The sequence below is a fragment of the Papio anubis genome, chromosome 8 (genome assembly GCF_008728515.1).
Source record: "Papio anubis isolate 15944 chromosome 8, Panubis1.0, whole genome shotgun sequence".
In the NCBI taxonomy this organism is placed as follows: domain Eukaryota; kingdom Metazoa; phylum Chordata; class Mammalia; order Primates; family Cercopithecidae; genus Papio; species Papio anubis.
The window spans coordinates 130,016,540-130,043,628 of NC_044983.1; the positions used below are offsets into that span (position 1 = coordinate 130,016,540).

At 43.6% G+C, this 27,089-nt stretch overlaps 1 long non-coding RNA gene across 1 annotated transcript; it reads right to left on the reverse strand.

Annotated features, from left to right (window-relative positions):
• Nucleotides 1–1,165: 1,165 nt before the first annotated feature.
• LOC108587384 lies at nt 1,166–8,869 on the reverse strand. The gene is made up of 3 exons (XR_001905938.3): nt 8,650–8,869; nt 5,245–5,457; nt 1,166–4,501 (listed from the first exon to the last, which is right to left on the reverse strand). It is a non-coding gene; the product is annotated as an uncharacterized LOC108587384 (long non-coding RNA).
• Nucleotides 8,870–27,089: the final 18,220 nt, after the last annotated feature.

Genomic DNA, 27,089 nt, shown 5'->3' on the forward strand with positions numbered 1-27,089 from the left:
AGGCTCAGTGGGTCCCAAATGTTAGAATTGAAGTACATCAACAGGGAGATGTGGGGAGAGGGGGAGCCAGCCATGGGCCCCAGTTACTAAAATGGAAGCACATATGTAGGGAATGAAGAAAGGATGTGATAAAGAATGAAGAAAAACGACCACACCCAAGAAACCAACTGCAGGTGACCTTGTTTATTCTCCCGTCTGCTGACCGGCCCTTTCTTCATGAGTTATAAATGACCCTCATGACGACCTTTCTTGTGCAAAGTAGGTATGTTCACATATCAGAGGTTTCAGGGATGCAACCGAACATATCAGGGTGTGACATGGCCCTGCCTGCCACCTGGCAGCTCCATTTCAACAAAGTTGTCATCTTTGTTATACAAACATTATGGAAGGTGAAATTAAGTATTATTTGATAGCGATGGCTTCCACACAGCCGAGCAGAGCCAGGTTTGCAGAGACAGGGTTCTAGGTCCCTGAAGCCTTTCAATATGTGCCATGCTCTCTCTCTCTCTCCCTCTCCCTCTACTGGGTCTTGCTGTTTCACCCAGGTTAGAGTCTGGAGTGCAGTGGTGCAATCACAACTCACTGCAGCCTCAACCTCTCAGGCTCAAGTGATCCTCCCACCTCAGCCTCCTGAGTAGTGGAGTGCGTACCACCACACCCAGCTAATTTTTTAAATTTCTAGATACAAAGTCTCGCCATGTTGCCCAGGCTGGTCTCAAACTCCTGGGCTCAACCAATTCTTCCACCTCAGCCTCCCAAAGTGCTGGGATTACAGGCATGAGGCACCATGTCAGGCCTGAGCCATTCTTCTCTTATTGGCTTGTATATTGAGGTTCTGCATAGGCTTTCATTTGAAGAAAAGGTTCTGCTGTTAGACCAACTTTTGTTTAAAATGTAAAAACAGGTCTGGCCAGGCCTGGTGGCTTACGCCTGTAATCCCAGCACTTTGGGAGGCCAATGCAGGCAGATCACCTGAGATCGGGTCTTCCAGACCAGCCTGACCAACATGGAGAAACCGTGTCTCTACTAAAAATACAAAATTAGCTGGACGTGGTGGCACATGACTGTAATCCCAGCTACCCAGGAGGCTGAGGCAGGAGAATGGCTTGAACCCAGGAGACAGAGGTTGTGGTGAGCCGAGATCACGCCACTGCACTCCAGCCTGGGCAACAAGAGCAAAACTCCGTCTCAAAATAAATAAATAAATAAAAATAAAAATGTAGTTCTGTTATATCCTCCACAATTATTACTTTATGAAAATAAATGGAGTCAGGGAGGGAATGAAAATACTGGCATGAATAGTAAGATGCTAGCTGGTCACAAGCAGCAGCTTCCTAAGCCCAAATGTTGGTGCTCTTCAAACTTAAGCCAGGGCTCTGTGTATTCAGTCATGGGGGATGGGAGGATGAAGTTCAAGGGATACAAAAAGTGGGGAAGGTCAAAGCATGTGTCTACAAAGCAAAGAGTAATTAAGTTATACAGCACCCTTTCTAACATTTAATTTTCAGGACACATCTTTAGGACCTTATTGCAGGTAAAACTTAGGACTGCCTAGCTGGGTCAGAGGTTGCAGTGGGGAGTACCCTGAGTGGGATAATGAAGAGCTAAGGCTAATGAATTAATTTTAACCTCAAATCAGAAGGACCTGGGAATCCATCAGTTGATGAACCTAGCATCATGGATGGTGATATAAGGCAGGTCTGATACAACTACAACCAGAACCTCTATCTCTCGGCTCCTATCCAAGTCACTGTCTATGAGATTGGTGGGTTTTTCAATCCTGCTTAATTTATATCCCATCAATTATTTGAGCAATGAAGTTAAGTTTCCTCAAGAGAGAGACAAAAAGACCAGGAGATCTTTTTTTGTGTGTCTGGAGATTGCTCTGCATTGTGCTACTATTAAGGTCTCTTCATTGTAAACATGGGGAATCTCCCTTCATCTTGTGACCCTTTGAGGACTGGCATACCAAGGCTGAAATCACCTTGTCATGATCTCAGTTCCTGTAGTCTAGTGTTACTTTTTGTGTCGATGCACATAAAATGATTTAGAAACCTAAATTATTTTGTGTGCATCAATAAAGAAACATCATAGGACTCAAGTTTCCTTGAATGGCCCCACCTAGCCTCCTCTCCCAGTATCACCAAGCTTGGGGGTTGAAGTCAGGCAGCCCTGGGTGGAATTCTGCAGCTGTCCCAACTCATGAGCTCTTGGGCTTTTGGCAAGCCCAAATCTTCTGAGTTTCCATCTCATTATCTATAAAAAAAGATGAGTAAGGGTTATCTTGGGAGGAGCTTGTGAGGCTTAGCTTTTCATTTGATCATTGATCCATTCATGCATTCAAAATATTTGAGTACCAACTATGTACAAGAGTGAAGTACTAGACAAAACCAGACACAGCTCTTTCTTCCCAAAAACGTAGACTCTAAAAGGGGACGTTGTCCTGAAAAGATACGACTTCAGCAAATGCATACACTTGCAAACTGGAATGAATGCCACAAAGGAGGTGGGATGGCTCCAGGTAAGAGGGTATGAGGTGTAGGGGGTGGAGGAAGGTAGGGGTGCAGAGAGGGGAGGCACACTCAAGAAAGGACACCAGAGCTAATGAACGAGGAGGGGAAGGTAACTAGGAGGAAGCAGAGGGGCTGAATTCCAGGCAGAGGGAACAGCATGTGCAAAGGCCCAGGGGGAGATCCAAGCATGGATAAGGAAATAATAAATAACAGAGGCCCAATTTGGCTGTGGAGCAGAGAACAATGGGGAGAGGGTAAGACAAGGCACAGGACTTGCACTCAGAAGCAAGCTTCCCTGGTCCTTTTAGGAAACCAGTCAAGGGGAAAAACAGCTGAGGCTGCTGAGAGTCACCCCAAATCAGCAACACCTTCAGGAGATACAGGATGGCGTAGGACTCCAGGTGACAGAGTTTATGGTCGGCTTGAGAGGACGGAGCTGAGGCCACTCTCCTTCCCTTCCATTTATCTTGTGAATCCATCTGGGGCCATTCTATATCACCTCAGAATGGATAACTCCATAGACCCCAGCTGGGTTTGCAACTTGTAAATATCTATTAGAAGACCACTCTCACTTTTTCATTCCACCTTGCCACCAGCCCAAAAGAAAACACAAAGCAGCAAGTATCTACAGAGAAGCACTCAGTGGTGTGTGTAGATATGTGTGTGTGTGTGTGTGTGTGTACACGTGCACGTCCTTGTGCATGCTCTTGAACTAGGATATGGGAGTAAGAAATGGAAGAGAAAATTGCAGGCAGCTGTAATCAATGAGAAGAACCAGGATTTGGAATTGGGAGATCTGATTCTGCTACCAGTTAGCTTCATAACCAAGGGCAGGTCATAGCCTCTCTCTGTCTTATTTTGTTAACTTTTAAAATGAGGATAAAACCTAGCCCATGCTGAGGTGTTGGAAGGCCCAGATTCATGCATTCTTTCATCTTCTGGGATGAAAAATACCACACTCCACAATGAGATGCAGAGATACAGGATATAGCCTCTGCCCTTAAAGAGCTCCCAGTCTAGGTCCTAGACTCTAGGAAAAAGAGATAAACAATAAACAAGGAAATAGATAATTACAAAGCAATATGATGGGCATGGAACAGAAAGAAACCATAGGGTCTGATGGGACTACAGATGGAGGCAGAGTGTAGCAGAGGCTGAAGACTCCCCACAATTTCAACTGAAGATACAGGCAATTTCTTGCCTGGGGGCTTTCTCTGGCCACTGGAGACCACTTTGCCCTGCAGGCTGGTAGTGAGGAGGAATTAATGTCCTCCTAAGCAGCTGCCTGCCTATGAATGACCATGGTGTATCAATACCCAGCTTCCTCATGCCTTGGGGGAGCTAACTCTGAGGTGAGTGTCTCCACCCTATTTCTCAGAATCCTGCCAGCAGAACCAAGTGTCAGCTGTCTACCAGATGGCTTGCTCAGTTGATCCCTTTACTGACTTTTCCCCTTCTCATTCATCTCCCCACTCCTTTTCCAATGTTCTCTGGGGTTCTTTCCCAATAAACTCCTAACACTCAAACCCTTGTCTCATGGAAATCCACTGTCAGACGGCAGACACCCAATCCCCCCTAGGAAGAGTGAGTGAAGTAGAATCCGTAGGAGGAGTGGCATCTGAACTGAGCTCCTGAGAGCCTGAAGGCAAACACACTTGACCATTCTAAGTGCTAGACATGGGTAAAGAGCCAGAATGAGCATTGTCAATGGAAGGGGAGTGAACGTGGGCTACCCACAGCGTGGTCCTGGAACAAATGCTGGTCCCTAAACAATAAATCACTGGTTTAATTACTCAAACTTTCTGTTTGAGTAAGCATTGGCCTGCAACAGATTAGAAATTAAATAAAACAAGCAAAGCTTTATTACAGATAGTTTGACCACAGTTTAGAACACCTAGTTCCCCTCTTACACATGTTTTTTTCTGTTGTCATGTCCACAAGCAAAATAAGTGGTGCTTTGTCCCAAGTCTTCTCCAGGATAGGTCAACCTAGAAAAAAAACAAAGCACAAGGGCCGCTCACATGGAATTTAGCCTCAGGCCTCCAGAACCATGGAATGTTCTGGCCTTTGGAAGGACCTCTGGCCTCCAGCTTGCCGAAGACTCAGAGTTCATGTGCTTCTCCCTCAGCAGGGCTAGGCACAGCCAACCAACAAGCTCAAGAAGCTAATCAGTAAAACAATGTCTAGAAGACTGAGCCCCATAACATAGGATGAAAGGGGCTGTGGCATTTCATCTGCCAGATCCAGCTTGTCAACACCACTTTGAATATGTTTCTCAGAGCAGGTAGGAAAGTCATTAAACTTGATGTGCACCCTTTCTCCCTCCCTTTTCCCTCTCCCATAACCAACAGAGCCCAAGCCCTGCAAAGGGTAAGTGCTCAAGAAAGTTCTGAAGTGAATAAATAAAAATCATTCTATGATTTGTGTTTTCAATGCAGAGCCCCTCCACCTATATTGACTCCCTCCCATCAGAATTCAAACATGCCCAAGTTCTCACCTCTCAAAAAACACAACCCCACTTGTCCTGCTCCTACTCCCCATCTCGCTCCCACCCCTTATAGACACAGTTCTTGAAAGAATGATCTTTTATCTTCACATTGGCTCACACTGACCTCTCAAATCCTCTCCTCTGGCTTCTGCTCCAGTACTTCTCTGAAACTGCCCCAGCCAGGGTCTCCAACAACCTTCTTGTCTTTAAATAAACACTTCTCAGAGTCTGGATTGCACTTACCTTCTCCGCAGTGTTGGGTTCTTACTGATACTCTTCTATTCTTTACGCTTTTCCTTGGCTCTCGTGACATCACCGTTTTCGCTTTTCCTTTCCACGCCCTGGACTGTTCACCTTATTTGACTTTGCCAGCCTCTTCTTTTCTGGCTGTTTCTTAAATGTGGATGCTTCCCAGGACTTTTTCCCATGTCTCTATTCTCACCATGCACAGTCTTCCTGGGTAACAGAGACGTGTACCGTGGATTCAATTACCATCTATACGCCGAGGTCTCCTAAAGCCACACCCAGTCCAGACCTTCCTTCTTAGCTCCAGACTCATACACTCTGCCTACTTGGTTGTGCCACTGACACCCAAAAACTAACACACCCAAATCTAACTCAGCATCTGCACCAATCTTACCTCTCATGCTCCAGCCCTGACGCCGCTGGAATGGCAATACTTTTCCACCAGCCACTCGGAAAAAAAAAAAAACCAAGGACACATCTTCGCTTCTTCTCTGCCTCCTCAATCCCCTCTCTCTGATTAGTGAGTCCTTCAAAGTTCCCCTCCTCCTAAACACCTCTCCATCTGCGGACTTCTCCCCAGCCCCACTTTCAAGAACTGTGCCCCATCACTTTCCTCTGGGACCACATGTGTTGCTATTTCCAATCCCGTCTCCTCTCTGCAACCAGAGAAATTTTTCTTAAAAGGATCTTTGAAGCTTTATTTATTTATTTATTTATTTATTGCTGTGTCAGATCATTTCTTTTATTTTTTAATTTTACTTTAAGTTCTGGGATACATGCGCAGAACATGCAGGTTTGTTACTTAAGTATATATGTGCCATGGTGGCTTGCTGCATCTATCAACCAGTCATCTAGGTTATATCAAGCTTTACTTTTAAAGGAGACCTGTCTTACTAAATTAAGCCTTCCCAGAACCGCCGGGTCAACCAGGTGAGAGCAGCAATGCTTTGGAGATGCAGTGCAGGTGCCAGCATGAAGCCCTCTTCCTCTCCTCTCTCCCACTCCAGAGGAAACTTTGCGCTCTGGGGAACTGTTTGAAAATCACAGTCCTCGGGGTTCAATCTGGTCACACTGATCTCCTTTTTAAAATGCTCCAAGTCACCCATTATCCTCTGATCAGATTCCTGAGCACATGGCAAGATTTTCCAGGACCTAGCTCCCGCCTCTCTCCAGACTTGCATCTGCCCAGCTCCTCAGCTCTTTGCTGCCATGCACTCATTTCATTCCTCAGCTCATCATTCTCGCACCGCGAATCTGTGAGCTTGGGCTCCCTGTGCTCCTTTCCCTCTCTTCCTGGAGCTAACTCCTGCTCCAGTCCTTTGGGTCTCAGCTCCGATGCCATATCCCAGACCTTCTGAGGCTGGGCTAGGGTATCACACAGCACATCAGGCTCTCCGCTTCGGGCCCTGGGTGGTGGTCGCAGTTAAGGAACTGAGCTCCCCTCCAGCAAGCTCTAAGGGGAGGGCCCTCCCACCACCGCCTCACCCAGAGGTCTGGGAGCCGGACACCCACTCAGTGCATGCCCCAAGTGCACCTCTGTCTCAGGTACATGTTAGACTTGCCCATTCACAAAGTCCCATTGGACTGTCACAACTGCCTCACCCCAGTTGACAGGTGTGAAAGAGTGACACATAACCAAGACGACACAGAAAGTGGCCGATCCATGACTGAAACACATGGTGAAACCATCTCTATGCCCTTGCAGGTCTCATCACGACTGACTGTGAAGCCTCACTGGTTTGGGTTAATCATGGCAAAGGCCAATCTAAATTAAGGAAAATGTGCCGGGCGTGGTGGCTCACGCCTGTAATCCCAACACTTAGGGAGGCAGAGGTGGGTGGATCACTTAAGGTCATGAGTTCAAGACCAGCCTGGCCAACATGGTGAAACCCTGTCTCTACTAAAAATAAAAAAATTAGCCGGGCCTGGTGGTGGGCACCTGTAATCCCAGCTACTTGGGAGGCTGAGGCAGGAGAATAGCTTGAACCCGAGAGGCAGATGTTGCAGTGAGCCAAGATCACGCCATCACACTCTAGCCTGGGCAACAGAGCATGACTCCGTCTCAAAGAAAAAAATAAAAATAAATAAATGAAGTAAAATGTTATTATACTTTAAAAATATATACAACTTATTGTTATAAGTGACATACCTAATTGCAGCAAAGTGTTTCTTGGAAGAATCACTTTAGGGAACAGCTAAGAAGTCTTTGTGGGCCGGGCGCGGTGGCTCAAGCCTGTAATCCCAGCACTTTGGGAGGCCGAGACGGGCGGATCACGAGGTCAGGAGATCGAGACCATCCTGGCTAACACAGTGAAACCCCGTCTCTACTAAAAAATACAAAAAACTAGCCGGGCGAGGTGGTGGGCGCCTGTAGTCCCAGCTACTCCGGAGGCTGAGGCAGGAGAATGGCGTAAACCCGGGAGGCGGAGCTTGCAGTGAGCTGAGATCCGGCCACTGCACTCCAGCCTGGGTGACAGAGTAAGACTCCGTCTCAAAAAAAAAAAAAAAAAAAAAAGAAGTCTTTGTGAACAGCCTGTTGATTATTTGTAAAATAGTGCTTTTCACAGCCTCACAGAGTCTTACCTGGGGAGGGGAAGAGGGAGTTTGGAGGTTGCCTTGCCCCAGAAGCATCTGTCTCTCCCTGGCCTGGGCACCAGCCTGCCCAGTCACAGCGAGAAGAGAACCCACTTATCCACTTCTTCCTACTTGCCAGGCTCCTGGGGAGGCAAAACTCCACCCAGGGCTGCCAGAATTAAGAAAATGTGGCACATATACACCATGGAATACTATGCAGCCATAAAAAAGGATGAGTTCGTGTTCTTTGTAGGCACATGGATGCAGCTGGAAACCATCATTCTCAGCAAACTATCGCAAGAACAGAAAACCAAATACCGCGTGTTCTCACTCATAGGTGGGAATTGAACAATGAGATCACTTGGACACAGGAAGGGGAACATCACACACTGGGGCCTATTGTGGGGAGTGGGGAGGGGGGGGATAGCATTAGGAGATATACCTAATGTAAATGACAAGTTAATGGGTGCAGCACACCAACATGGCACATGTATACACATGTAACAAACCTGCACGTTGTGCACATGTACCCTAGAACTTAAAGTATAATAATAATAATAACAATAATTTTTAAAAAAGACTGCCTTTCCTTTCTGGCCAAAAGGGCACACTGATTTCTTATTGCAATGGCATAGAATATGTGGCTATCACAAGATGGTGACAGGGACAGGCCAAACAGGTTTCTTGCTCCTCCATTTGTTTTCTATTGCTACATAACACATCACTGCAAACTTAGTGACTGCAAGCAACACAAATTTATTATCCCACACTTTCCATGGGTCAGAAGTCCGGGCATGAGTTAACTGAATTTTCTAGTCAGGGTCTCACCATTTTAATGGGGTAGTTGCGCTGCATTCCCCTCTGAGGCTCAAGGTCTTCCTCCAAGCTCACTGCTGGTTGGCAGAATTCATTTCCTTATGACCGTATGACTGAGGCCCCCCTCTTCTTGCAGGCTGTTGTTCTTGCTGGCTGTTGGCCAGAAGCAAATGTCAACTCCTAGAGGCTAAGAGTTTTTTTGTTTTTTGTATTTTTTTTTTTTTTTTTTTTGAGATGGAGTCTTGCTTTGCTGCCCAGGCTGTAGTGCAGTTGCACAATCTTGGCTCACTGCAACCTCTGCCTCGCAGGTTCAAGAGATTCTCCCGCCTCAGCCTCCTGAGTAGCTGGAATTACAGGCACCCACACCACGCCCAGCTAATTTTTGTATTTTTAGTAGAAATGGGGTTTCATCACATTGGCCAGGCTGGTCTCGAACTCCTGACCTCAAGTGATCCACCCGCCTCAGCCTCCCAAAGTGCTGGGATTACAGGCGTGAGCCACCGTGCCCGGCCTAAAGGCTAAGAGTTCTTTGTCACATTGCTCTCTACATAGGCCCCCTCACAACAAAGCAGTTTACTTCTTCAAAGTCAACAGGAAAATGTTTTGTACTTCAAATCTCTTCCTTCAGGGAGGGCCTACTCTCTTGTAAGAGTTCATCTAATTTGCTCAGGATAATCTCCTTTCGATTAACCCTATGTCGACTGATTTGGCACATCAATTATATCTGCAAAATCCCTTCACCCCTTTACCTAATTGTGGGAATGAAATCTACCACATTTACAGCCCTGCTCACACTTGAGGGAAGCGAATTATATGGCATGTTCACCAGGGGTGGAGGAGCCGGGAATTCTGTCTACTGCGTCTACCGCGTTTCCCTGGTCTAACTCCTTGAGATGTGCAATACCAAGCAGAATCCAGGTATCCTTGCACTGCTCTTGCCATTTGCTGGGTGGGATTCTGCAATGGTTAAGACAGTCCTGGACCCTAAAGCTGGCCTAGTTTGCTTGGTTTTGAATGCAGAAAGGTTCTGCCCTGAATTTACAGCTGGGTGAATGTTCCAATAAGGAGGTGGGAGACATAATGGTCAAAGCTGGGTTAGGACTTTATTACTTTCTCTATGACAGAGAAAGGGAAAAGAGGAGTTAGTGCGGACGTGAAATCAAATGTTCTTTGACCTATTTTGGTTAGCAAAAAGTGCCACGGACTCCCCAGTTTCACAGTGATGTTCAACATGGGCAAATGTGATTTCTAGGCAGAGGGGCTTTTTTTTTTATCAGATCATAAAAAGCCAAGGTTCAGGATTTTACTTGCTGCCTTGCAGGTTTGGAATCTAAGGTCCCACTGAAGGAATTTCCTCAAGGGTTACCAATAATAGCATTACTTTATCTACTCATCCAAAACATCCTGTGAGATGAGTATATTATTATTATTATTCCTATTTTATAAGTACGGAAACTGAAGCTCAAAGAGGTTAAGTAGCCTGCTCAGTTACACAACTGTTTAGTATAGAAAGATGGGGTTGGTTGCAGTCTGTCTGGCTCCAAAGCCTTGCTGGTTACCATTTATGAGGCAATTTCTTAGTTTTTCACATCAGCCCCTTTGCCTGTGCTCTTCCTGCTCTCTGGGACTCTGCCTAGTACTTTACAAGAAAGCTCCTTCCAGGTTGCATTGTCCCTGAGTGTAAAACTTCTTTAATTTGGAATCTACTATTCTATTGATTTCCTCTCAATTCCGCTCTTTGCAGCACATTGAAAAAGCAACTAACCAACCAATCAATGAACAGAACCTCCTCCTTCTGCAAGACATTCAAATGTTTAACAGTAGCTCTCATGTTCCCTTTAGGACTAAATCTTGCTAGGTTTTCTCACTATTCCTCACATGACTTGATTTCCTGATCATCTGTAATTCTATTTGCCCTCTGGTTAATCTTTGATTTATCATTTTCTGCTGAAAACAAGATACCCCAAATTGAAGACTGTTTGTGCTATGTCTAATGCGTAGAACACTGCAAGACCATCACCCACCTGATATGGATACTATGTCTGTGTTTATGTACCCTAAAATCACATTAGCTTTTTAAATAGCCAAATCACATTGTTGGCCCATATTTAAATTGCACTTGGCTAAAACTTTGGGTCTTTCTCCACTAAACTAATGTCAAGCCACAGCCTCTCAATACTGACCTTGTGTTGCTGAACTTTTTTTTTTTTTTTTAACCTAGTTTTCATTTCCTTTCTGCCCTCTTTTGGAACATGTTCAAATCCCTGTAAGTCGGAATCTCCAATGCAATGTCTTGGTTCTTCCTCCAGTGCTGAGTCATCTGTATAGTTCATAAGTAAGTTTTCTAGCTCTTCAGCCAGATATCAATCAAGTGTTACAATGGACAAGTTGAAGAATAGAGTTCTTTAAGGTTGATATGACAAGTTAAACAACTGAAAAATTAAAAATTGTTAATCCCTTAATTGAACTAGTATCCACGCTTTGTGAAAATTGAGCTATGATATGTCTGCGACATTCCCTTTATTCGTGAACCTAGTAATTTCCTTAAAATGGAAATGAGATTAATAACAAATACTTTTTTCCTAGAAAAGCCATGCTGATTCTTAAGTCACTACTAATGATTATAAACTATCTGTTAAAAATCATAGCTTAATGTTTTATCAGGGATTGATACTATTATAATTTGTTCCTGGAATATACCTTTTCTCTAAAGATCTTTTTTTTCTTTTTGAGATAGGGTCGTGCTCTGTTGCCCAGGTTGGAGTGCAGTGGCATGATCACAGCTCACTGCAGCCTCAACCTCCCAGGTTCAAGTGATCCTCCCACCTCAGCCTCTCAAGTAGCTAGAACCACAGGCACATGCCAGCACGCCCAGCTAATTTTTTAAAATTTTTATAGAGATGAGGTCTCACTATGTTGCCCAGGCTAGTCTCAAATTCCTGGATTCAAATGATCCTCCCACCTCAGCCTCCCAAAGTGCTGGGATTACAGGTGAGAGCCACTGCCCTCGACGTCTAAAGATGTTTAGAGTGTTTGAAAACCTTGTTTAAGCATCCTTTCTGAAAACTTATATAGATTAATAATTGGCTTATATGAATATTTTTCCTAATAGATTTTTTAAAAATACTTAACATTATTCCTTTAATTCAAAATACCAAATCAGCAAGGTCCTAACAATGTCTCTAACTACTATTATTTATTACTCACATCCCTCCAAAATATAGCCAAATACACATACCAAGCTTGTGAAATACATTTATAGAACTTGTAACCGTGAAGAACAAATTTAGGTAAATCATGACCTTCAGGTCAGCTGTGATGGAATCTAGGCCACTTGTTTTTCTTTGTTCTTATTTTGAGATAATCTTTTCCTCCCTATTTTAACAGCCCTGTAATTTTGTGTATCTAATTCCTTTTTTATTATAATGAAGCCATCATCATCATATTACAGTCTGAGTAGACCAAAGATGTAAATTAATCTGAAGAGTCTCTGGTCTCTGTCTTTTTTTTCTTTTATCCAACTAGCGTGGATACTAGTTCAATTAAGGGATTAACAATTTTTAATTGTTCAGTTATTTAACTTGTCATATCAACCTTAAAGAACTCTATTCTTCAACTTGTCCATTGTAACACTTGATTGATATCTGGCTGAAGAGCTAGAAAACTTACTTATGAAGCTTTGGTCTTGATGAAGTCCAGAATTATTGAAATGTGGATAGCAAGAATCAAAGCTTATCCTGAAAATAAGTGTGCACAGTTTGTTCAGCTAGTTAGATCTGTCCATTATATCAGAAATATCTGGGGTTTCAGAAATATCTGGGGTTTTGGTAGTTTTTAAAGTATTTTTTAATTTAAGATATATTACTTAGACAAGTGCATACAATTTATATGTACAGTTTAACATATGGTTGTTAAGTGAAGACCCAAGCAATCATCCCCCAGGCCAAGAAACAGAACATTAAGAGCACTACAGAGGTCCTCTTTCTATTCCTTGCTATGATAACAACCCTCTCCTTCCACCCTCCAGAAGTAACCACTTGCCCTTTATAGTAATAATTTCCTCACTTTTCATTGTAGGTTTATTACCTGAGGATGCATCCCTAAACTGTATGTATTTGTTTTACTTGGTTCTAAACTGTTTAAAAATGGAACTGTATTGTATTATTCTTTTGAAACTTAATTTTTTTCCTCAACATTTCAGATTCATCACATTGTTGCATTCAAACGGAATTGCTTATTTTCCTTCTGTCATCTACGGTATGAATATACCATATCATGGGCATTTTGTTTGTTTCTGGTTTTCGGTAATTACAAAAAACAAATGTTGCTTTAGACATCCTTTTACACTTATCTTAGTGAATGTACATATGCATATCTCTAAAAAACATGGAACGTTCAACTTCACTACACAACACGACACTGTTTTCCACAGCAAGTTTACTGATTCACATTCTTATCATCAGGATTATGAGTTACTAAATCTCCACATCCTAGCCACATGCAGTATTGTTAGTCTTTTTAATTTTTACCAATCACAGATGTGTAGTTGTATTTTGTTATAATTTTAATTTGCATTCTCGTGATTAACATTGATGTTGAGCACTTTTCATAGGTTCTTTGGCCATTTGAATATCTCTTCTTGTGAGGTACATGTTCAAGTCTTTGCCTATTTTTTCCTATCGGGTTTTCTGCCTTATGTATTTTTAATATTTATCATATATTCTGTATGCTAGCCCTTTTAATCTATTTCTTGTTCAGAAAAAAAATAAATAAAACAGTGCAGCCTACTGTCAGTGCTCATTTCTCAGGGCAAATGGGAAATGGGTTAAAACATTATATATGTTACAAATGTGTCCTCCCACTCTGTGGCTCGTATTTTAACTCTTTTTGTGGCATCTTTTGAATAATGGAAATTTTAAATTTTACTATAACCAATTTATAACTTTTCCTTTGTGTTTAGTGTTTTTTTAATCTACATAAGATGTCTACTCCAAAATTACTAAGATATTCTCTTACACTACCTTCAAAGGCTTAGTATTTAGCCTTTCACAGTAGATCTTTGTCTTGATCCATTCAGCTACTGCAACAATACATCTTAGACTGGGTAATTTATAAACAAGTGAAATTTACTGCTCACAGTTCTGAAGGTTGGGAACTCCAAGATCAAGTTGCCACCAAGTTTGGTGTATGGCGAGGGCCTGTTCCTCATGGACAGTGCCTTCTATGTATTCACATGGCAGAAGGGGCAAGGGAGCTGAAACCTCATTTATAAGGGCATTAATACCACTCATGAGGGTAGAGCCCTCATCAATCACCTCCCAAAGGCCCCATTTCCAACACCATCAGATTGGGTATCAGGCTCCAACATATGAATTTTGGGGGGACACTAACATTCAAACCAAAGCAGTCTGTAATCCACTTGGAACTGATTTTACATACAGTATGAGGAAGGAATAAAATCTCAACGTTTCCAATATGAACAATTTCCGGTTGTTCCATTATTATTTATTACAAATGTTATCCTTTACCTACAGCCACTTCTGTCATAGATCAAGCCCATGTATGTGAGATCTAAGTTCTCTATTCTGCTTCACTGGTCAATTTTTATTTTATTATATTTTTTCCCTTCATTTTCTATACTCTAGAGGAACTACTTGCAGCCTGTTTTTAAAATCTTTGCATAAATACCACATCATCTTGATAGCTAAAATACTGTAATGTATCTTGATATCTGATAAAACAAATTCTCCTACATTTTTCTTTTTCTTCAAAAAGTAGCTTCTCAAATTCTACAAAATAAAATCAATTGGAATTTTGATTGGGGTTGCGTCAAATCTACTGATCAGTTTGGGAGGAACAAACATTTTTAAAATAGTCATTTTTCTATCCATGAACATGGTATAACTCCTTTATTTGGCTATTTAAAAATATCTCTCAGTATGTTTTAATTTTTCACCTTTTGAGGACTTCTGCATCTTTTCATAGATTTATTCCTAAGTAATTAATGCTTTTTAAATTATATTACGATTGGTATCTCTTTTTAAATTCTACTTTTAACTGTGTTTTTACTGGAATAGAGAAATACAACATTTTTTGTACACTGGTATTTTTGTTATCAGTAATAGTTTAGCTGTAGTTTTTTGGATTTTTTAATGTATTTATAATAGCATCTAAGAAAAATGACAGTTTTTTCATTACAACTCTTGTGCCTTATATTTATGTGTCTTCCTTATTTCACTGGATAGGCCCTCCAGTACAACATTGACTAGAAGTACAGACTTGCTCCTAATCTCAAAGTGAAATCTTTTTTTGAAAAAGTAATTATTTATATATTTTAAATGGCAAATTAAAAAACTGTATATATATATCATCTAAACTATGTTGTTTTGAAATATGTAAAGCTGGGCACGTTTGGTGCATGCCTGTAGTCCAAGCTACTCAGGAGGCTGAGGTGAGAGGATTGCTTGAGCCTGGGATGTTGAAGTTGCAGTGAGCTGTGATTGCACCACGGCACTCCAGCCTGGATGACAGAGCGAGACCCTGTCTCAAAAACAAACAAACAAAATGTATATATACACATTGTGGAATGGCTAAATCAAGCTAATTAACATATGCACCAAAGGAAAATCTTTTAATGTTTTAACATGTAGTACAAGATTTGCTGAGAATTTTATGTTGATATGTTTTATCAAATTAAAGGAGTTTCTTTCCATTTCTAGCTGCAAAGGAGATACATAATGAATGTCACCTAATGCTTTTTCTGCAATAACCAAGATGACCATTTAATTTTCTTCTTTAGCATGTAAATGTGGCAAATCACATTATTTTTAATAAATATATTTTTATTTAACACTTGCTAAATACTTTTTTTTTTTCAGGTTCCAGACTGAAACAATTAACTGCAGCAGGAAAGAGCAGAACACGGGTGGGTGGGACCTGAAATATACCTACTCAAAATGACCAAACAGGGTTTTGAAACTTCCCTCCCACTCTAAGTGCTGCAAGGAGGCTGTAGTTGAGTTGGGATTCAAGTGGTCTGAAAACAGGTTCCCATCCTGCTAGCACTTTTCAATGGGTTCAGGGGGCTCCAAGACCAAGTGCTGGGGAATCCTAATGGACAGATAACATCAAGCACAAAGGTCCTCAGCAGGTTCAGAACCCTTATAAAAGTGCAAGATCAGGACACCATTTAGGATACGTGGGTTGGGACAGGAGGATGGGAATTGACAAGAACAAGGCAGAGACCCAGTCCAAAACTGGGACAGCAGCATGAACTTGTGACCAACACCGGAACCACAGTAAAATGTGAGTTATTAGAACGGAACACTACATCAGAATCTGAAAAACAGTAAAAATGACCCAGAGAGGTGTAATTGGAGCTACTTAAATCTCTTATCTCACATGAGGATTGATTTTAGGAGCTGGAAGTAGGGCTGTACTTGCAAAGACAGATCAAGTAGCACCAGGTGGGGGAATGTGAAGGCAGTTGGGGACTGAGATAGACTGGGCTGCCTGAAAAATTTAAAATCCCTAGAAAAGGAGACCTGGACATGGTTTGAAGCTCAGACCTGGAAAAAATAAGAGAGAGAGAAGTAGCATGAGTTTGGTTGCATTAGCCTAACCCAACTCTTTCCAGAGGAAGCTGATTCATTCAAAGCCCAGTGCTACAGAAGACCATTTCCCTCAATAAACTATGAAACGAGAACATGTCCCTTGCACACCAGGGAATCCACATGGCTCATGGTAGATTCAATACATGTTTTTTGAATTCTTGAACTAGCTGGAGTGCCCTGGGCACGTTTCTTTTTTTCTCTTCACTCCTCAATTTCTTCCTCTACCAAATGAGGATCAACTCTAAGATCTTCCTTAACTTTGTCCTCCTTCATTCCTAGTACTTTGTATTCTTTCAGGCCTTCATCACTGCTCACTTTTGCAGATCTCCTAGCTGGGACCCTGGCTTTCTGCCTTGCCCATCCCACACTGCTGTCTGAGCTCTCTCTAACATCTTAATCTATGTTACCCCTTTCCTGAAACCTTTCAAACACCAGCCTCTGTGGGTCAAAAGTCCAACTCCTGAAACTGCCACAAAAGGCCCTACATGTGCCAGCCTCTGCAATCCTCTCTTCTGTCCAGTGACTTACCTCACATGGCACCCTCGCCCTTGAACCATCTTGAACAACTTAGAGTTCTCCAGATGTCTCTATTGACCATTATTGTTCTATAAAACGAGGATATTTACAAGACTGTCATGAAAAGCAAGTAAGAAATGTGGAAACAAATTCTAAATGATCTATTTAGATAACTAATTATCTAATAACATCGCAAATATTAAGACTGATGGATCCTGAGTGTGTAAGTCAGCTTGGGCTGCTATAACAAAATCCCACAGATTGGGTGGCCTGAACAAAAGACATTATTTCCCACAGTTTTGCATGGTGGAAAGTCCAAGATCAAGGTACTGGCAGGTTTGATGTCTGGTGAGAACTCACTTCCAGGCTTGTGTACAGCCATCATTATGCAGTGTGCTCACATAGCAGAGAGGGAGGGCATGCACGTGAGCCAGCATGCATGTCTTCTGGTGTTTCTTATAATCCCATCATAAGGGCCCTGCCCTCAGGACTTCCTCTAAACCTAATTACCTCCACAAGGCCCCATCTCCAAATACCATCACATGGGAGGTTAGGGCTTTAACAGATGAATTTGGGGGTGGGGGAAGATATAATTCAGTCCATAACACTGAGCAAAGGGATGATGGTTGATAGCAGCTTTTGGTATCCAGTGTCTTGCTCCAGTAGAGCACCTATGGTAACAGGAAGTTCATGTTCAAAACAAGGTATTCTGTGTGTAAAAAACTACCTATTTTTTCAGGAGGCTGAGGCGGGAGGATCGCCTGAGCCCAGGTGTTCAAGGTTACAGTAAGGTGTGATCACACCACTGCACTCCAGCCTGGGCTACAGAGTGAGTCCCTGTCCCTAAAAAACAGCACAAAACCAACCAACCAAATAACAACAACAGCAACCAAAAAAACCTACATATTTTGAGGGGGTGGAGGGAAGGTGATAGAATAGAAGAGAAAGTTGGGGATTGTTGGGAAATTAGAAGGGAGAGACAGGCAAAAGCCAGTTCATGGAGGAGTCCTGTATTTGCCAAAAAAGGTGAATTATAACTCATGACTGTAAAGGTAAACTGAGGCTGGAGCCAAACTGGGAATGAAGACACAAGGCAAATGGCAGTGAGAATGGCCTTTATTAGGACTCGCGGGCGAGGTTCCTCGGTCCAAAGGTGCAGGCCGAGGAAGTCACGCTGAGGGAGGAGGGTAGGGGCTTTTTTATAGCCCGAGAGGTAGGGAAGCTGTTTGTACAAACAGGGCCTGGGGGGTCTTGAAACTACTAGGGCAGGAGTTGAGTAAGGGTCACGAGGAAGGGGTATTTGGAAACTGTTAACCGAAACTGCTGTTTACAAACTTGTGGAATGCAGGTGAGCTGCAGGTCATGGGGGAGTGTGGTTGCCCAGCCGGAACCTCTGACGTATGCAAGTCTGCGGGTGTGTTCAAAGAGGAAGGGAAGTCTCGAACAAAGGGCCTGCTACGCCGGGTGGCGCCGCCATGTTGGGTCTAGATCCCTGCCTAACAATGACTAGGATCATGAGGAAACAGATTCACTGACACACTCACACATGATTGGCTGTTAGCTTTAAGAGCTATTTAAATTCTCCCCCTAATGATCTTACTTTTGGGAATTTATCCTAGGAAAATAATCCAAAAGATCAGGAGAGGTATGTGTCCAAATACATTTATTATATTATTTATGATGATAAAAACTGGATGTAACTCATATTGGAATAGTTAAGTAGTTACTAGCTAAAGAGTTTCTGAATGAACCAATAAATGCTTGTTGAGTATAATGTGACAATGAGAACAGTGAAGTCCAGGTTCACAGAATGGAAAAATCTATGAAGTAAAATAAACAAAATATTAAATTATAGCTATATAACACTACAACTATATAAATACAGTGAAAAAACAGACAATACTAGAAGTAAATATAGATTAAAATGACAACAGACTATTTGTTAGTGTGGCGTAATTATGTGCCACTAAGATACTACGCTTAAAAAGACACTGCCTTTTTGAAAATGAAAAAACAACCAGTCCTGCACAAGGTAATCTGGCTGGTCTGTCTGCAGCACAGCCTCACAAAGTAGCCTTTGTTTGTCCCAGCCTGAATCAACACTTGGCTTTCAGTAACACAAGTGAATTGACGAAATATTTGGGGTCAATATAGTGGAAACAAGTATTTGTTTTATAATGAAGCCCAGAACAATGGTCACTGGGGAAGCAGGGTGAAAAAGGAAGAGGATTTGAACTGCTAAATGAACTACATGCTCCAGGCCAAAGCATCCATTATCGCCTACAGGCACGATGAGAAACAGAGTCCTTGTGAATAAATAAACCGAAGGGAACATAAACCATCAGATGATGCCCGAGCGGAACTGTGTTTACCCTCACTTAGAACAAATACTGAGGAGAAAGAGAAGCAGGTTATTTGGCAACAGTTATGACATTACTGAATTTATAGCTCATCTAGTCATAAGTTTCCTCAAAGGAGAGTTGTCAAATTTCAGAGCTGGATAAGGGGACCAAGGTCAAAAGGGGTAGGTGATTAGGCCAAGGTCATCCAGTCAGTAGACAGCATGGAATACAAACATTGGCTGCCGATCACACAGACTGCATGTCCAACTCCAGGACTGCCCCTTCCCAGCTACGTCTTAATCAAGCATTCCCTCAAACAGATATTAAGACAACATGTGTCTCAAACAAGTCACTCAGTTTCGCCTGCTGCCAATTTTCTCACCTGTAAAATAGTACAAGGCCGCTGCTGTGGTCCTCTGTGACTGTCCACCCAACTCACCCTTCTTCAAAACACCCGTAAGAGCCATCTGTCACCAACCCTCAGCCCATGGGCTCTGAATAGGCCCCGAGCCCATGAGCACATCATATTCTCAGGGACTTGGGTGCTGGGTCAGGAAGGGCGTGGGACCTGATGAGAGGTGCTGAGGGGTGAGATCTCGGCAATGACAGAGGATGCAGCAAGTCCTTTTCCCCACTGACTTGAGCTGCTGTGACCTCCATCTTGGCCAACACAGGCAGTCAAAGAACAGAGCCAAGAGATGGGAGATGGGGAGTGTGGGTCTCGGAGATAGCACAAAAATCCCAGAACCAAGTTATTCCTGAAGCCAGCCTTACCTTTTTGGTTGCTGAGCCAATAGATTCCTTTTTTTCTGTTGGTGTTTGTTTTACCTAAGGAAGTATGAGGGTTTTTTCCTTTCATTTTTTATTTCAAAAGCCTTTTGGGGCCGGGCACGGTGACTCACACCTGTAATCCCAGCACTTCGGGAGGCTGAGGCAGGCGGATTGCCTAAGCTCAGGAGTTCAAGACCAGCCTGGGCAACATGGTGAAGCCCCGTCTCTACTAAAATACAAAAAAAAAAAAAAAGAAAAAAAAAAAAGCCAGGTGTGGAGGCATGTGCCTGTAATCCCAGCTACTGGGAGGCTGAGGCAGAATTGCTTGAATCTGGGAGGCAGAGGTTGCAGTGAGCCAAGATCGTGCCACTGCACTCCAGCCTGGCAACAGAGCAAGACTCCATCTCAAAAAAAAAAAAAAACAAACAAACAAAAACGCTTTTGTGGCATAAGTGTATTTTTTTTTTTTTTTATTAACTTGAGGTCTCACTGTGTCTCCCAGGCTGGAGTGCGTGGCGATCTCGGCTCGCAGCTCCGCCCGGGTTCCGCCATTCTCCTGCCTCAACATATGGGACCCCTAGCTCGCTACCACGCCCGGCTAGGTTTTTGTATTTTTAGTAGAGAGCGGGGGTTTCACCATGTTGCTCAAGATAGTCTCAATCTCCTGACCTTGTGATCCACCGGCGCCTCGACCTCCCAAAGTGCTGGGATTACAGGCTTGAGCCACAGCGCCCGACCCTAAGCTGAACTCCATCTCAAAAACAAAAAAACAAAAAAAAAAAACGGCTTTTTTGTGGCATAAGTGTATTTTGGTTACATGGATGAATTATATAGTGATGAATTCTGGAATTTTACTGAGTTCTTTTTTGCTTAGAATAGTTGGATTTCCTGCCTGGTGTGGTGGCTCATGCCTGTAATCCCAGCACTCTGGGAGGCTGAGGTGAGCGGATCACCTGAGGTCAGGAGTTCAAGACCAGCCTGGCCAACATGGTGAAACCCTGTCTCTACAAAAAATACAAAAATTGTCTGGGTGTGGTGGTGTATGCCTGTAATCCTAGCTACTTGGGAGGCTGAGGCAGGAGAATCACTTGAACCTGGGAGGCGGAGGTTGCAGTGAACCGAGATCACACCATCGCACTCCAGCCTGGGTGACAGAGCGAGAGCAAGACTCCATCTCAAAAAAAAAAAAAAAAAAGATAGTTGGATTTCCTTTCACCTGCAAGCAAAAGTTTCTGAGAATCATCTCCCTTACGGAGAGAGAATACAGGTACAAGGACCCAGCCTAACACCTGGCACAGGGTAGTTATTTAACAAATGTTGACTTCACTTTCTTCTCCGTCTTCCTTACTGGGATTCCATCTCTTTTTTCTTTGTTTCTTCTTTCTTCACCAAGTTTCCTCCTTCCTTTAGGGCTCTATCCCTACTAGTCCTCATTTCCTGGAAGCACAGAGATAAGCAGCTTTCTCCTCCTCCTTGTAAAACTCTGCCAGCTAAGACTCTGGCATAAGCCTCAGTGACCTCTACTCTAGACCTCCGTATCCCTGGTGCACACTTCTTTGAAATCAGACCCCATTAATTAGAACTCCTCACACTCATACAATATTTTATCATGGACTCTCACCTCCAGATTCTCATTTGGTTTAACTTTAGCCACGTGCAGAGGCAGGGCAAGGTGTTCTTACGATCATAACCATTACTCAAATGAGGAATCAAATGTTCAGGAACATGACATTACTTGAACACAGTTACAGAGTGAGTAAGTCTGGGAACTGGGACACAAACACAGGTCCCAGGGCCAAACTCATTGCCCTCCCCGTTCTCCAGCCTGGTGCTGTTTCCTTCATTTAGAGTGAACACTCACATGCAGCAGATGCTGTGGGGCTCCACCTCCAATCCCTCTTCAGGGCCGACGCCCCCCCTCCAGATGCTGGGCACACTGCCTGCTGATTCTCACAGCTGCACCCCTCTCTGGAACTGTGGTCAGTGGCGGGGGCTGCCCCATCTGAAGTTCTGCTCCCTCCTAAGGGGCAGCCCAGGGCCAGTGACTGACCTTCTTGCTTCAATTTAGGACAAGTGAAGGGCCAACACTGCTCCAGAGCTCCTTGCAGGATCCTGAAAGCTGCCAGGTTTGGGACGCCTGGAGTGAGAAGCAGCTCCACGAGCGCAGTTGCTGTGCAGGCTGCTCTTGCACTTCGGCCACGGAATCCAGCAGATGTGAAGGTATATAAAGCCTCTATGGCAGGTAGGAATGCTGTGAGTGGAGGCTTTGGGGTGAGAAAGGCCTCAATAACAACCAAATCACAAGTCAGCTTCTCCCTCTGCCCATTCCCACCTTCCTTCCTTCCTTTTTTTTTTTTTTTTTTTTTTTTGAGACAAAGTCTCACTCTTGTCACCTAGGCTGGAGTGCAGTGGTGTGAAATGGGCTCACTGCAACCTCCGCCTCCCAGGTTCAAGCACTTCTTCTGCCTCAGCCTCCCATATAGCTGGGACTACAGGCACCTGCCACCACACCCAGCTAATTTTTTTATTTTTAGTAGAGATGGGGTTTTACCATGTTGGACAGGCTGGTCTCAAACTCCTGACCTCAGGAGATCCGCCCACCTCAGCCTCCCAGAGTGCTGGGATTACAGGCATGAGCTACCACGCCCGACCCTTCCTTCCTCCTTTAGAGGCATATTTCCTGAAGCACTTGAGTAAACTTTCTGCATTCTACTCTCCAGCTTAGAGTCTGTTTGCAGGGATTCCTGTCTAAGGCGGTTGGTAAGAGAAGCGATCCTAGGAAGCACACTCTAAAATGGGATTTTTAGGGATGAACTACTTGTTGGCCAGCTGGCAGTGAAGATTCCATCACTTGTGGTGGGTGGGGTATTGGCAATGTCCCGCTGTCACTGGCAGTGAATTGGGATGGGACACTGGTGACAGGGGACATGCTCCTGTCTCCTCGTATACCTCTGGCACTAGAGAAGAATGTTACCTAAAAAGACAGTGCAATTGAGGGCTGTTGCAGGGTACCAGTGATTTGATGGAGAGAGAAAAAAATAGACTCAGGATAAGTGGCAGACATGCCATCCTGTTTTGCTGGGGTGAATTGTAGCAGATATGTCCTGGGGCTGGAGCTGCCAGTGGCAGTGGCTGCCTCCTGGTGATGCTGATTTCTCTCCCTAATACAGTCATGGTCCCAAGGGGACCAGAGAGGGCAACAGCTCTCTTGGCAATTCAGGTCTGCATTGTGGCTTTGGTTATTGTTCCTGGAAGCTCAACAGAGATGGATTTCTTCAACCCTTTCAATGATTCTGCAACCCACTGCTGATCAATCTGAAGTCAACTCTTCTGATTTCAAAACCTACATTCTGTCCTCAACACCATGTGACGACTAGGAGACTTGGGATTCCACTAACCAAAATGAGCTAAATCAAGGGAAGGAAAAAGTATTGAAGTCGCAAGGATAAATGAGTTCAGTTTTAGACATAGGAGCTTGATATTACTAGTAAGACAGCCTGAGACCATCCAGCAGAAATGTGACGGGGATTGGCTCTTATTAGCCTGGGGCTGGGAATGTAGATTTGGAGTTCTTTGCTAGAAAGCATGATCCTGGGTATGATCCCCCAGGATGAGTGTACGAAGAGACCAGGACTACAGGTGAGAAAAAAGATGCAGTGGAAGAAACAAAACAAAACAGTCATTTGGGAATAAAACACTTGGGTTCAACTCTCCACTTTACCTCCTACTAGCTATGTGATGTTGGGCAAATTACTTAACCTCTCTGTGCTTGGTTTAAGAGTGAGCACTGAGCATCTTGCTCTCCTGGCTACAATCTTTGGTTCTGTTTTGGGGAGGGTAGAGGAGGCTTATTGCCTAAACTTGCTGTCCCTAGGCTTGTTGCCTCATGTTTGCAAAATGGCTTTTCACGGCCCTGGCCATTGTGTCTGCACATAACCATGTTCAAGACAGAAATAAAAGAAAGACATGGAATGGAAAAGCTGGTTCTCCTCTTACTGGGAGACAACTTGTCTCTGACAACATATCAGCAAATGTGTTCTTATATCTCATTGGCCAGGGTTGGGTTACAAGACCAGCCTTAGTTGCATGGGGGGCTGGGAGAGCAAATGTTCCATCAAGGATTCCTTTGACTGATATGGATCATGATCCATCCTGATCCATGGCACATCACTGCCCCAAATAAAAGCATGATGTGGTGGTCCACCTCAAGGTGGTGTTCCACTGGTGCTCCACCTTGGTGCTCCACCTCAGGGCACCAGTGATATGGTGCTCCACCTTTGGGGCAATGATATGCCATGAATCATGATGGATCCAGGATCCAGGATCCACGGCACATCACTGCCCCAAATAAAAGCAGTCATGTTAGCAAGGGAGAAGGGACTGACTATTGGAGCGACAAACAACATTGTCCATCAAAACTCATGAAAGTCATTCTTTAGAGAAAGGTATAAATTTTGAATGCTAGAATTCAGACACGAGGCAGGACTCATCAATAGAGGAGATGGCTTTACCAATGCTATATATTTATATAGCACTATAAAGTTTATGAAAACGTTCACAGGTTCTTATTTGACCCTCACAACAGATCTGGGAGGTAAGTCAAATTTCCATTTTGTAGATCCAGCAAGAGGGACTCAGAAATCATTAAGTGAGAGAAGGGTCAGGCCTCATCCTGGGCCAACATTCTTCCTACTGAGCCAGGTAGATCTGGGACCCCCACGAATAGGCAGCTACCTTGAGGTAAATCCCAGGCTACCTCTTCTTCCACCACTGAAAGACCTGGAACCCCAAGATTACTATTATCTGGGACATCAAAATTCTGAACAGTAGTAAATTGCTAATTCAATATTGATAGGTTATAGCAAATCAAACCTTTGGTAGAGGGATGATGGTGATATTGAAAGAGAGTTGTGGTTTAGTATATGACCATAGGCAAAGAACATGATTATTCATTTAGGAAAAAAAATCAAGAAACAGACTGAAGAGTTTGAGGAAACTCTACAACTGAATCCATACTTAGAATTGAATTTTCAAAACAAGTTCCCAGCTGGGCGCAGTGGCTCATGCCTGTAATCCCTGCACTTTGGGAGGCCGAGGCAGGTAGATCACCTGAGGTCAGGAGTTCGAGACTAGCCTGGCCAACATGGTGAAACCCCACTTCTACTAAAAATACAAAAATTAGCTTGACGTGATGGCAGGCGCCTGTAATCCCAGCTACTCAGGAGACTGAGGTAGGCTAATCGCTTGAACCTGGGAGATGGAAGTTGCAGTGAGCCAAGATTGCGCCACTGCACTCCAGACTGGGCAACAGAGCAGGACTCCATCAAAAAAAAGAAAAAAGAAAGAACAAACGAACAAACAGCTTCCCATGGATTATAAGCAATGCAAAATGCTAAAGAAACATCCATAGGGAAGAAAGCCAGAACCAGACCACTGATTTGGTTAACACAGCTATTCTATTGGCAGGCCCAGATTACAAGGGATTAGAGTGAGCGAGGACTGCCCTTATCTCTTGTTGGAGAATCATTTAGGAATCACCCAAAAGACTAGATAAAATTGTCAGTCCTCTCCCAAATATTGGAGAAGTTGCAGGAGTGGCGGGTGAGTGGGGGTGTGAGTGTGCATATTTCTCAAGTACCTACAATGTGCAAAGCAGTACTAAATGCTGGGAGGAATAAAAGTGTGAATGAAAGTATCCATTCATTGATTTATTCAGTAACTATTCATTAACAAACATTTATTGAGATGTCTTACATGTGCAGCACTGGGCTAGGTTCCAGGGATACTACTCAAAAAGCAGTCTAATTGGTGAAGGGAGGAGGGGGATGGGATTACAGTGAGAACATACAAGAATTTTAGATAAACATCTGATCAAGGCTGTAAGACAGGTGCTAACTGTTGTAAATACTAAGGGGAAAAATTCCAGCTGGATCTGGGATCCAGGAGAGGCTTCCTTCCTAAGTAAGATGGGAATTGAGCTTGGTCTTAAAGGATGGTTAGGATTTTGACAGTACAAATGAGCAGACACCGGAAGGGATCACATATTACAGTCTTTCCTGGTCTTTTATCTTAGAGGAGACAAACTGCCTATAGCAAATGTCAACAATGCACACCACTCTCCGTAGTGAGATAAAGAGCCTGGTATGCACAGAAAGCCCTGATCAGTGTGTCTCAAGCTCAAATCATTGTACTTTATCCTTTCCACTCAACAAATACCTGTTGAGCCCCTACTATGTGCTGAGCACTGCATGAGGCACTGAGGAGACAACTGTGAATGATACAGGCACAACCAAGACCTTCAAATGACTGAGGGTATGATGGAGGGAGACAGAGCAAGCATTTGTGATACATGCATCTAAAGTTATGAGAGTGGAAGAATGAGGGTTATGGAAGCACATAGTAGGGGAGCTTAGTCCAATCTGGATATTCTGTGCAATAAATCACAACAGGCTGGGCATGGTGGCTCACGCCTGTAATTCCAGCACTTTGGGAGGCTGAGGCCGGTGGATCATGAGATCAAGAGATTGAGACCATCCTGGCCAATACGGTGAAACCCCATCTCTACTAAAAATACAAAAATTAACTAGGTATGGTGGCAAACACCTGTAGTCCCAGCTACTTGGGAGGCTGAGGCAGAAGAATCGCTTGAACCCGGGCAGCGGAGGTTGCAGTGACCCAAGATTGCACCACTGCACTCCAGCCTGGTGACAGAGCGAGATTCCATCTCAAAAAAAAAAAAAGTAAAATAAATTAATTAATCACAATAATAAACACTTATTTTTTAACAATAAGTCATAATAATAAGCACTTATTTTTCTCATTTATCAGCCCATGATCTTCTGGGGAGCTCCACTTCAGGTCGCAGGTTGGCTAAACTTGATTCAAGGTTCATATTAGGGCCGGATCCCCTCCACATGTCTTCACATTTTCTCTGGACCAGCAGCTATTCAGTTCTCTCTCTCTCTCTCTCTTTCTGTCTCTCTCTCTCTCTCTCTGTGTGTGTGTGTGTGTGTGCGCGCGCACGCACGCACGCGCATATGTGTGCTTTCCACAGGACCACAAGAGGCCAAGCCAAACTTCTCAAATACGTTTAAGGCCTTTGCTTGTGGCCCATTTTACAACACTCCATTGGCCAAAGTAAGTCATGAGCTAAGTCCAACATCAAGTAGGTGGTGACATATGCTCCACCCTCTCTCCTGTACAGCAAGCA